A 12,472-nucleotide genomic window follows, 5' to 3' on the forward strand; every position below is an offset into this window, starting at 1 on the left:
TCGTGATGTTCTAAAAGGAATAGTGGACATGAACTTCGAAAAGCTTAGATCTGCCTACAATGGCTGGAGGCTGACCTGGTAAGTGCGGCTGGGGGTGTCTGAAGAAAGATTCGCGGCGAGTGTCGCACGTTCGGCAGCTCCTGGACGGCGGCGAAGATCTCGGACGGCAACGAAGATCTCGAAGCGACGGCGAAGGTCTCCGGAGGCGACGAAGTGCTCGGACGACGATGAAGCCTTCGGGCGGTGATGAGGTTCTCGGGCGAAGGCGGAGCTCTCGGGCGGCGACGGAGTGCTCGGGCGACGGCGGAGCTCTCGGGCGGCAACGAAACTCTCGGGTGGCGACGAGGCTCTCGGTGCGACGGCGAGGAAGAAGAGGGCGACAAGATGGGTAGGTGGAAATGTGCCATGTCCCCTCCTCCCGCCTATTTATCAGGTTGGGCGCTAGGATCGAGGCGCCACGAGCGGGAACTGCCAAAAAGATAAAGATTCGCCGTGATGGCGCCCCGAAATTTTCGGGATAGCGATACTGAAGGATCCGTTGGAGATTACATCATCATCTCTTCCGAAATTAAAGGGATAAGAAGGCGCCAGCAAGAAGTGGTTCGGCGACTTGAGTTTTCCGCAACAGATGGCGGTATAAGTGCATGGTGCGCAAAAAGAGTGAGATGACTCGCCCCTAACTGGGTAAGGATATTGGCGTGAAAAAATTCAAGTCAATCTGGGGCCTATTGTTGGAGATATTATCTGTTGGGTAACCCGCCCTAGTTGGGCCGGGTCACCCAAGCTGGCGACTCATCTCCGAGTGGTTTCGGCCTTGGTCCAGCAAGGCCGAGAGTCGTATGGCGGTTCAGGACCTTTGGGAGAAGTCCATAGTAGGGAAGATCTCCATGTCTTGGAAAGATGGCGACTTAGAGATCGGAAGAATCACGATTTGTGTAAAGGAAAGGACCCTTGTAAACCCTAAGGATTCGACCTGTATATAAAGGCGAGTCCTAGGGAAGGAGAGGGCAGGTTAGAAATCATCGAGTGCTAGGTCAGGCGAGTTACGCCCCCTTGTAATCGAAATATCATCAATACAAACTTCAAGCAGGACGTAGGCTTTTACCTCCTCACGAGGGGCCGAACCTTGGTAAATCTCTATCTCATTCCCACATAACCCCTTTGAGTCGCCACCAAGGTGTGATGGCTCCAACACTACGTCCTTTCACGAGGAAATCTGCCGTGACAAAACCACGAGAGGCACCTTCCCCTGATTTGCGGAGAGGCATCGACGGCGAACTGACCGGTGCAATCGCACGCACACGCACGGCGGCTATGCGGGGCTCTACGCACTATGCTACGACTACGATGCAGAGGGGGTCTATAGCTACGCATGCATGCATGCAAGAACTATGCATGAGCGGCTGTGGAGGCCATCACCGGTGCAAACCAGGCGGAGCTGCGGCTAACGTGCGATGACGAGGCTAGCAGAGAGGTAAGGGGAAGAGCATAGGAGGCGCGCTAACCCAGGGTGCAGAGGAGAAGGGCTCCGGTGATGGAGAGGTACGGGCGGCGTCGACGACAATGTGTTGCAGAAGAGATCACTGGAGATGAAGAAGCTCCGATCGCTGGGGACGTCGAGGTACTCGTCCTTGGCGTCTGATCTTCGTGGGAACGGAACCCCCTTGACGTCCTCGTCCTTCGGGTCCAGTCGAGGAAGAAGAGGGGTGACACTACGCTAGTGATGAGCTCCTGTAGGAGCCGACCATGGGGTCGGTGGTGGTCTGCTGGATGCCCCGACGATGCTAGGAGGGAGAGGAGAAAGGGATCGGCGAGGCTAGGGTTTGGGAGAGCTGCGGGGGCTGCTAAATAGCTCGAGACTCGAGCCAAGGGCCATCTGATCGAGGGAGGGAAGCGATCTGCGGTGGCTATGGTGTTCGTACAGTGCTGACGTATGAGGACGAAGAAGGGACTCGCCAGCCAGGCCTAGGGCCGAAAGCAATAGCAGTTGGGCCGGTTACTCTTCCTCTGTGCATAAAACGTTTTGCAAAAAATAAAAATAACAGGGCTTTTGAATAATTTGCAGAGGCTAAAAGGGAAAGGGTTTATAATAATAATAAAATATATTTGGTCTTCTAAAATCGTCCCACTATTTATAAAAATAAGTGGGGCATTTTCAGCACAACAAGAATAAATCCCTTTTATTTAAAATAAGGATTTGTTTAAATTTAAACAGGAAATAAAATAAAACTAGAGGGGGTTCCACTCCACAAATAATAAAATAATTTTTTAGAAGGGGAGGAACATTTTTATGAAGGCAAGACATAAACTTTTAAATCTACCACAAAATAAAAGAAAGAAGGGTTTTAGGTGCTATGGTGCAACAAGAGGGTTTTCAGTTGGATCTTGTTGCACCCAATCACATTTCAAACACCAAGACACATCCACACATTGCACTCACACTTACAAACACAAAGGTGTAACACAAAAAAAAGATGAATGATGTTATGCATGATGCCATGATGCAACAGATAATGAAGGCAAGATCAACCTTATTCCACCTCTCATAAAACATAACAAGGTTTCCATACAAGGAAAGATGTACAAAAGGGGAAGGTATTGCATTGTGGCTGTTACATCACCCCTCCTCCCTTCCCCCTATATATACTAGAGGAGAGGGAGGGCAGCCGCAACCAAGAGCCACGGTGCAGCCTCCTCTCCCTATCGTAGTATTTCTCCCTCGTTCATGTTATGACAGCGCTTGGCGAAGCCCTGCTGGGACAGCTCCAGCACCATCTCCACCACGTTGTCGTGCTGCCGGAGAACTCAAGCTACTGCTTCACCTTCGCTTGTTGGATCAAGGTGGTGAAGGCATCATCAAGTTGTACGTGTGCTGAACACGGAGGTGTCGGTTGTTCGGCGCTAGATCGGTACTGGTAATGATTGAATCGCGGGACGTATCGTGATTCGATCACGAAGACGTTCGACCACATCAAATGCGTTTCTTAACGCTTCCACTTAGCGATCTACACGGGTATGTAGATGCACTCCCCTCTTGTAGCTGTTGATCTCCATAGATAGATCTTGGGCACTGCTACGTCTCCAACGTATCTATAATTTTTTATGGCTTCATACTATTATCTTGTCAAACTTTGGACGTTTTCTATGCCTTTTATATCTTTTTTGGGACTAACTTATTAACTCAGTGCCAAGTGCCAGTTCCAGTTTTTTCCGTGTTTTTTGACCCTTTTCATAGGAGAATTTTAAACGGAGTCCAAACGGAATAAAATTTGCGGAATGATTTTTTCCATAACAGAAGACACGCAGGAGACTTGAAAACCAAGGCAGGAGACCTCGGAGGAGATCACAAGCCCACTAGGCCCTGCCTAGGGGGGCGGGCCTAGCAGGCTTGTGAGCTCCCTGTGGCTCCCCTGCCCTAGGTCTTCCGCCTATATATTCCCAAAAACCCCAGAAAAAATCAGGAGATCATCGAAAATACTTTTCCGCCGCCGCAAGCTTCTGTCTCCGCAAGATCCCATAGGGGCACGTTCTGGTGCCCCGCCGGAGGGGGGATTTGGATACGGAGGGCTTCTTCATCAACACCATGAGCTCTCCGATGATGCGTGAGTAGTTCACCATGGACCTACGGGTCCATAGCTAGTAGCTAGATGGATTCTTCTCTCTCTTGGATCTTCAATACAAAGTTCTCCATGATCTTCATGGATATCTATCTGATGTAATCTTCTTTTGCGGTGTGTTTGTCGAGATCCGATGAATTGTGGATTTATGATCAGATTATCTATGAATCTTATTTGAGTTTCTTCTGTTCTCTTATATGCATGATTTCATATCCTTGTAATTCTCTTCGAGTTGTGGGTTTTGTGATCTATGATTCTTGCAATGGGAGAAGTGCTTGGTTTTGGGTTCATACCGTGCGGTGACCTCACCCAGTGACAGAAGGGGTAGCGAGGCACATATCGTGTTGTTGCCATCAAGGGTAAAAAGATGGGGTTTTCATCATTGGTTTGAGATTATCCCTCTACATCCTGTCATATTGCTTAAGACGTTACTCTGTTCGTCATGAACTCAATACACTAGATGCATGCTCGATAGCGGTCGATGTGTGGAGTAATAGTAGTAGATGCAGAAAGTATCGGTCTACTTGTCTCGGACGTGATGCCTATATGTATGATCATTGCCCTAGATATCATCATGAGTTTGCGCGGTTCTATCAATTGCTCGACGGTAATTTGTTCACCCACCGTAATACTTGCTATTTTGAGAGAAGCCTCTAGTGAACACTATGGCCCCCGGGTCTACTCCACACTATATTTTCAGCCTAACTCTTTTTCTTCGTTGCACTTTCCGCCTTCAGATCTCACTTTGCAATCAATCTTGAATGGATTGACAACCACTTTATAGCGTTGGGTGCAAGCTCTTTTGTGTTTGTGCAGGTACTCTGGACTTGACGCGATTCTCCTACTGGATTGATACCTTGGTTCTCAAACTCAGGGGAATACTTACTGCTCCTGTGCTGCATCGCCCTTTCCTCTTCAAGGAAAAAACCAACGCAAGCTCAAGAGACAACAGAAGGATTTCTGTCGCCGTAGCAGAAGAATTTCTCGCGCCGTTGCCGGGGAGGATCAAGTCAAGAACTCATCCAAGTAAGTGTCGCAAACTCATCTCTTGCATTTACTTTTTTGCCTCTCGTTTTCCTCTCCCCCACTTCTGAAAAACAAAAATCTACAAAAAACTTTGCCTTTTTTTGTTTGCCTTTTTCGTTTTCCCTTTTCGTTTGCCCTTTTTCTCGCTTGCTCTTTGCCCGCTTGTGTGCCTGCTAATACCTGCATGGCCCAACCATGGGATTTTGATACTCACTATGCAAGGTTGGAAGAGATTGAAACTAGTGTTAAAGGCTTCATATCTACACAGTTTGAATACAATAGTTACTTTCGTAGAGAACTAAAGGAGCAAAATTCTTTTCTGGGTTTTATGAGTAGAGAAGTTGATGATATGGCCAAAGAATTCCTTGCGCTAAATTCTCAGTTTGCTCGTCTTGAAAAGTTGGTAGGTTAGATTTCTGATAAGCAGGCTACCTTAGTCAATAAAATGGATGCTAAACCTGAAACTCGTGATGAGAATCACGAAGATCTTAAAGTTCTTGGTGTGACTCCCATTGAATATTTGTTTTCTTGTGTCAAACCTAATGATGATTGGGCTGGATATGACTCCACTTTGGTTGAAAAACGCCCCAATGATTCGGAGTCCATCTATCTTGATGCTAAAAGCATTGAAAGTGGAGTAGAAAATATTAAAACTTTGAGTAGTAATGAAATTACTACTTTGGATTTCAAGGAATTCAATTATGATAGTTGCTCCTTGATTGAATGCATTTCCTTGATGCAATCCATGCTAAACTCTCCACACGCTTATAGCCAAAACGAGGCCTTTACCGATCATATCGTCGAAGCTATGATAAAATCTCTTGAAGAGAAACTTGAACTGGAAGTCTCTATCCCTAGAAAGCTTCATGATGAGTGGGAACCTACTATCAAACTCAAAATAAAAACTATGAATGCAATCCTTTGTGTGATTTGGGTGCTCGTGTTTCCGCGACTCCAAAGTCTGTATGTGATGTTCTGGGTTTTAATGAGATTGAAGAGTGTCCTCTCAACTTGCATCTTGCGGATTCTACTGTCAAGAAACCCATGGGAAGGATCAATGATGCTCTTATTATTGCAAATAGGAACTATGTACCCGTGGATTTCATTGTGCTTGCCATTGATTGCAATCCTACATGCCCTATTATTCTTGGTAGACCTTTCCTAAGGACTATCGGTGCTATCATCGATATGAATGAAGGGATTATTAGATTTCAATTCCCTTTAAAAAGGGCATGGAACACTTTCCTAGAAAGAAAATAAGATTGACTTATGAATCCATGATGAGGGCTACTTATGGTTTGAGCACAAAAGACGACGATACGTGATTCTATCGCCTTATGCCTAGCTAAGGGCGTTAAACAATAGCGCTTGTTGGGAGGCAACCCAATGAATTTATTTCTTTTTCGTTCTGTTTTTTTTCATCCACACCATCATAATTCTGTTATTATTGTGTCTTTTGTGTTTCTTTTTGTGTTTGAGCCAAGCAAAACCTTTATGACTAGTCTTGGTGATGGTTGTTTAATCCTGCTGGAAAAAGACAGAAACTTTTCGCTCACGAGATGATTCTTCATTTTTATCCAGAAAGAGATTTTGAGTTGATTCTTTTTCCTTCTGGTTGATATGCCTTTTTCCCAGGCAGTCGTAATTTTTAAGAATTTTTTAGGTAACATAAGTATACGAAGTATAAAGATTGCTACAGACTGGTCTGTTTTTGACAGATTCTGTTTTTGTTGAGTTGGTTGCTTGTTTTGATGAAACTATGGATAGTATCGGGGGGTACTAGCCATGGAAAAGTGAGAATACAGTAGCCTAACACCAATATAAATAGAAATCAATATTGCTACAGTACCTAAAGTGGTGGTAGTTTGTTTTCTTGTGCTAATATTATCACGAGTTTCTTTTTAAGTTTTGTGTTGTAAAGTTTTCAAGTTTTGGGTGATGTTCTCATGGACAAAGAGATAAGGAGTGGAAAGAGCTCAAGATTGGGGATGCCCAAGGCATCCCAAGCCAAATTCAAGGACACCAAAAAGCCTAATCTTGGGGATGCCCCGGGAAGGCATCCCCTCTTTCGTCTTCAATCCATCGGTAACATTACTTGGGGCTATATTTTTATTCACCACATGATATGTGTTTTGCTTGGAGCGTCTTGTATCTTAGGAGTCTTTTCTTTTTGTTGTGTCACAATCATCCTTGCTGCACACCTTTTGAGAGAGACATGCACTCATCGTGATTTTGCTAGAATGCTCATCGTGCTTCACTTATATCTTTTGAGCTAGATAATTTTGCTCTATGTGCTCCACTTAGATCTTTTAGAGCACGGCGGTGCGTGACTTGGTAGTTGGTTTATGCTATGAAAGTAGTCCCAAAGGTGATAGGTACCCAAAGAGGATACAAAAACCTCCATCTTCATGTGCATTGAGTAGAAAGAGAAGTCTTGATTCCTGTCAATTAGTTTTGAGACATGGATTTGGTAATATTAAGAGTTATGTTAGTAGGGTGTTGTGAATCTAGAAATACTTGTGTTGAAGTTAGTGATTCCCGTAGCATGCACGTATGGTGAACCGCTATGTTAGGAAGTCGGATCATAATTGATCTATTGATTGTCATCCTTTGTGTTGAGGTCGGGATCGCGCGATGGTTAACACCTACCAACCCTTTCCTTGGAGTATGCGTTTAGCACTTTGTTTCGATTACTAATAAAAAAATTCGCAACAAGTATGTGAGTTCTTCGTGACTAATGTGAGTCCATGGTATAGATGCACTTTCACCTTCCACCATTTCTAACCTCTCTAGTACCGCGCAATTCTCGGCGGTGCACAAACCCACCATATGCCTTCCTCAAAACAGCCACCATACCTACCTACTATGGCATTTTCATAGCCATTCCGAGATATATTGCCATGCAACTCCCACCGTTCCGTCTCATGACTTGTGCCGTCACTCTCATATTGCCATTGCATGATCGTAAGCTAGATCGTTGCACATCCCGGTACACTGCCGGAGGCATTTCCTATAGAGTCATCATCGTTCTAAGCTTTGAGCTGTGAGTAAATAAAAGTGTGATGATCATCATTATTGGAGCATTGTCCCATGTGAGGAAATAAAAAAAAGAGGCCAAAGAGCCCAAATAAAAAAAGTAGAGGCCAAGAGGCCAAACAAAAAAAAGAGAAAAAGAGAGAAGGGACAATGCTACTATCTTTTTCCACACTTGTGCTTCATAATAGCACCATGTTCTTCATGATTGAGAGCCTCTCGTTTCGTCACAACCATATGCTAGGGGGAATCTTTATTATAACTTGGCTTGTATATTCCAATGATGGGCTTCCTCAAAATTTCCCTAGGTCTTCGTGAGCAAGCAAGTTGGATGCACACCCACTAGTTACCCTTTTGAGCTTTCACATACTTATAGCTCTAGTGCATCATTTGTATGGCAATCCCTACTCATTCACATTGATATCTATTAATGGGCATCTCCATAGCCCTTTGATACGCCGAGTCATTGTGACCATCTCCTCCTTTTTTGTCTCACAACCACCACCACACTCTATTCCACCTATAGTGCTATATCCATGGCTCACACTCATGTATTGCGTGATAGTTACAAAAAGTTTGAGAAAGTAAGAGTGCGAAAACAATTACTTGGCCAATACCGGGGTTGTGCATGATTTAAATTAGTTGTGTGAGGATGATGGAGCATAGCCAGACTATATGATTTTGTAGGGATAACATTCTTTGGCTTTGTTATTTTGAAAGTTGATGATTACTTTGCTAGTTTGCTTGAAGTATTATTGTTTTCATGTCAATAGAAAACTATTGTTTTGAATCTTACGGATCTGAACATTCATGTCACATGAAAGAAATTGCAAAGGACAACTATGCTAGGTAGCATTCCACATCAAAAATTCAGTCTTTATCACTTCCCTACTCGAGGACAAGCAGGAGTTAAGCTTGGGGATGCTTGATACGTCTCCAACGTATCTATAATTTTTGATGGTTTCATGCTATTATCTTCTCAAACTTTGGACGTTTTGTATGCCTTTTATATATTTTTTGGTACTAACTTATTAACTCAGTGCCAAGTGCGAGTTCCTCTTTTTTCCGTGTTTTTGACCCTTTTCAGAGGAGAATTTTAAACGAAGTCCAAACGGAATAAAATCTGCAGAATGATTTTTTCCATAACAGAAGACACAAGGGAGACTTGAGAACCAAGGCAGGAGACCTCAGAGGAAGTCACAAGCGCACCAGGCCCGGCTTAGATGGGGGGGCTAGCAGGCTTGTGTGCTCCCCGTGGCTCCCCTGCCCTAGGTCTTTCGCCTATATATTCCCTAAAATCCTAGAAAAAATTAGGAGATCATCGAAAATACTTTTCCGCTGTCGCAAGCTTCTGTCTCCGCAAGATCCCATCTGGGGCACGTTCTGGTGCCCTGCCGGAGGGGGATTCGGATCCGGAGGGCTTCTTCATCAACACCATGACCTCTCTGATGATGCGTGAGTAGTTCACCATAGACCTACGGGTCCATAGCTAGTAGCTAGATGGCTTCTTCTCTCTCTTGGATCTTCAATACAAAGTTCTCCATGATCTTCATGGAGATCTATCCGATGTAATGTTCTTTTGCGGTGTGTGTTGTCGAGATCCGATGAATTGTGGATCTATGATCAGGTTATCTATGAATCTTATTTGAGTTTCTTCTGATCTCTTATATGCATGATTTCATATCCTTGTAATTCTCTTCGAGTTGTGGGTTTTGTTTGGCCAGCTTGATCTATGATTCTTGCAATGGGAGAAGTGCTTGGTTTTGGGTTCATGCCGTGCGGTGACCTCACCCAGTGACAGAAGGGGTAGCGAGGCACGTATCGTGTTGTTGCCATCAAGGGTAAAAAGATGGGGTTTTCATCATTGGTTTGAGATTATCCCTCTACATCATGTCATCTTGCTTAAGGCGTTACTCTGTTCGTCATGAACTCAATACACTAGATGCATGCTGGATAGTGGTCGACGTGTGGAGTAATAGTAGTAGATGCAGAAAGTATCGGTCTACTTGTCTCGGACGTGATGCCTATATGTATTATCATTGCCTTAGATATCGTCATGACTTTGCACGGGTCTATCAATTGCTCGACAGTAATTTGTTTCACCCACCGTAATACTTGCTATTTTGAGAGAAGCCTCTAGTGAACACTATGGCCCCCGGGTCTACTCCACACTATATTTTCAGCTTTACTCTTTTTCTTCGTTGCACTTTCCGCCTTCAGATCTCACTTTGCAATCAATCTTGAAGGGATTGACAACCCCTTTATAGCATTGGGTGCAAGCTGTTTTGTGTTTGCGCAGGTACTCTGGACTTGACGCGATTCTCCTACTGGATTGATACCTTGGTTCTCGAACTGAGGGAAATACTTACTGCTCGTGTGCTGCATCGCCCTTTCCTCTTCAAGGGAAAAACCAACGCAAGCTCAAGAGACGGCAGAAGGATTTTTGTTGCCGTAGTAGGCACTCGTACAATTTTTTTGTTTCCCATGCAACATTCCCCAACAGTGGCATCATGAGCTAGATCTAAGCGTAGATAGCATGCACGAGTAGAACACAAAATGTTTGTGGGCGTTGATGTTCAAATCGCTTACTTGCTTAGTCTTATCTTGATTCTGCGATATTGTGGGATGAAGCGGCCCAGACCAACCTTACTCTTCCACGTGTGAGAAACTGGTTCCATCGACTAACATGTAACTTGGTTGCGTAAAGATGGTTGGTGGGTGTCTTTCTCTCCCACTTTAGTTAAATCAAATTCTAGAGAGGAGGTCCTTGTGAAAGGCTAAATAGCAACTTGAATATCACCTTTGTGGCTTTGCATAGGTAAGAATGGTTCTTGCTAGTTGCCCATAGCAGCCACGTAAAACTTGCAACAACAAAGTATAGGACGTCTAACTTGTTTTGAAGGCCATGTTGTGTTGTGATATGGCCAAAGACATGATGTAATATATGTGATGTATGAAATTATCATGTTTTGTATAGATTATCACAACTTGCATGTCGATGAGTATGGCAACCAGGAAGAGCCATAGGGTTGTCTTTAATTTATTTGTGTCTTTTTGCTTTACTTTATCGCTATGAGTTAGCAATAGTTGTAGAAGCATAGTTGGCGTGACAACCCCAATGACGACACAGTGATGGAGATCATGATGATGGAGATCATGGTGTCATGCCGGTGAGAATGGAAATCATGTCGATGCTTTGGAGATGGAGATCAAAAGCACAAGATGATGATGGCCATATCATGTCACTTGTATGATTTCATGTCATGTTAATCCTTTTATGCATCTTATTTTTCTTAGGACGATGGTAGCATTATAAGATGATCCCTCACTAAATTTTTAAGACAAAATTGTGTTCTCTCTAAGTGTGCACCGTTGCGAAGGTTCATCGTTTTGAGTCACGACGTGATGATCAGGTGTGATAGACTCTACGTTCACGTACAATGGGTTTAAGCGAGTTTTGCACATGCAAAACACTTGTTTTAAACTTGAAGAGCCTAGCATGTACAAACATGGCCTCGGAACACAGGAGACGAAAGTTCAAACATGAGTCATATTGTAGATATGATCAACATGGAGATGTTCACCGTTGAAATCACCTCATCTCTTGTGATGTTCGGACTTGGGTTGGTAGATTTGGATCATGTTACGCTCAAACAAGCTCAAGGATGTTGATTTGAGCGGGAGTTCATAAGTAATATGATTAATTGAACTCATTATCATGAACATAGTCTAAGTTGTCTTTGCAAAGTATGTAGTAGAAAAATAGCTTGCATTGTAGCTCCCCTATATTTTTGATACGTTCCTAGAGAAAACTAAGTTGAAAGATGATAGTAGCAATTATGCGGACTGGGTCCATAAACTGAGGATTGTCCTCAGTACTGCACATAAGGCTTATGTCCTTGATGCACCACTCATTGTGCCACCCCCTCAAGCATCGTGTGTGGGTGTTGAGAACATCTCACAGGCACGTTTTCATGACTACATGATAGTTTAGTGTGTCATGCTTTACAGCTTAGCATTAAGGGTCCAAAGATGTTTTGAACGTCATGGAGCATATGAGATGTTCCAAGAGCTAAAATTGGGATTTCAGGATCATGCCCGTGTCGAGAGGTATGAGACCTTCGATGAGTTCTTTGCCTGCAAGATGAACAAGAATAGCTCAATCGATGAACATGTGCTCAGACTGTCTGGGTACTACGATCGCTTGAATCAATGGGAGTTAATCTTCGAGATAAGATAGTGTTTAATAGAATCCTCCAAGTCACTACCACCAAGCTACTAGAGCTTCGTGATGAACTATAGGATGCAAAGGATGGAGATAATGGTCCCTGAGCTGTTCACGATGTTTTACACCATGAAGGTAGAAATCAAGAAGGAGCATCAAGTGTTGATAGTTAGTAAAACCACTAGTTCCAAGAAGGGTAGGGGCAAGAAGGGAACCTTTGAGAATGACAAGAGAGTTATCGCTCTAGTGAAGAAACCCAAGGTTGAACCTAAATCCAAGACTTAGTGCTTCTGTTGTGAGGGGAACGGTCGCTAAAGCGAAACTGCCCCAGATACTTGGCAGATAAGAACGTTAACAATGTCAGCAAGAGTATATTTGATATACATGTTACTAATGTGTACCTTACTAGTGCTCATTGTAGCCCCTGGGTATTCGATACCAGTTCAGTTGCTAATATTACTAACTCGAAACATGAGTTGTAGAGACTAGCTAAGGGCAAGGTGACGATGTGTTTTGGAAGTGTTTCCAAGGTTGATGTGATCACCATCACATGCTCCATCTACCTTCGGGA

Source organism: Hordeum vulgare, chromosome 6H (assembly GCF_904849725.1).
Source record: "Hordeum vulgare subsp. vulgare chromosome 6H, MorexV3_pseudomolecules_assembly, whole genome shotgun sequence".
Classification (NCBI taxonomy): Eukaryota; Viridiplantae; Streptophyta; class Magnoliopsida; order Poales; family Poaceae; genus Hordeum; species Hordeum vulgare.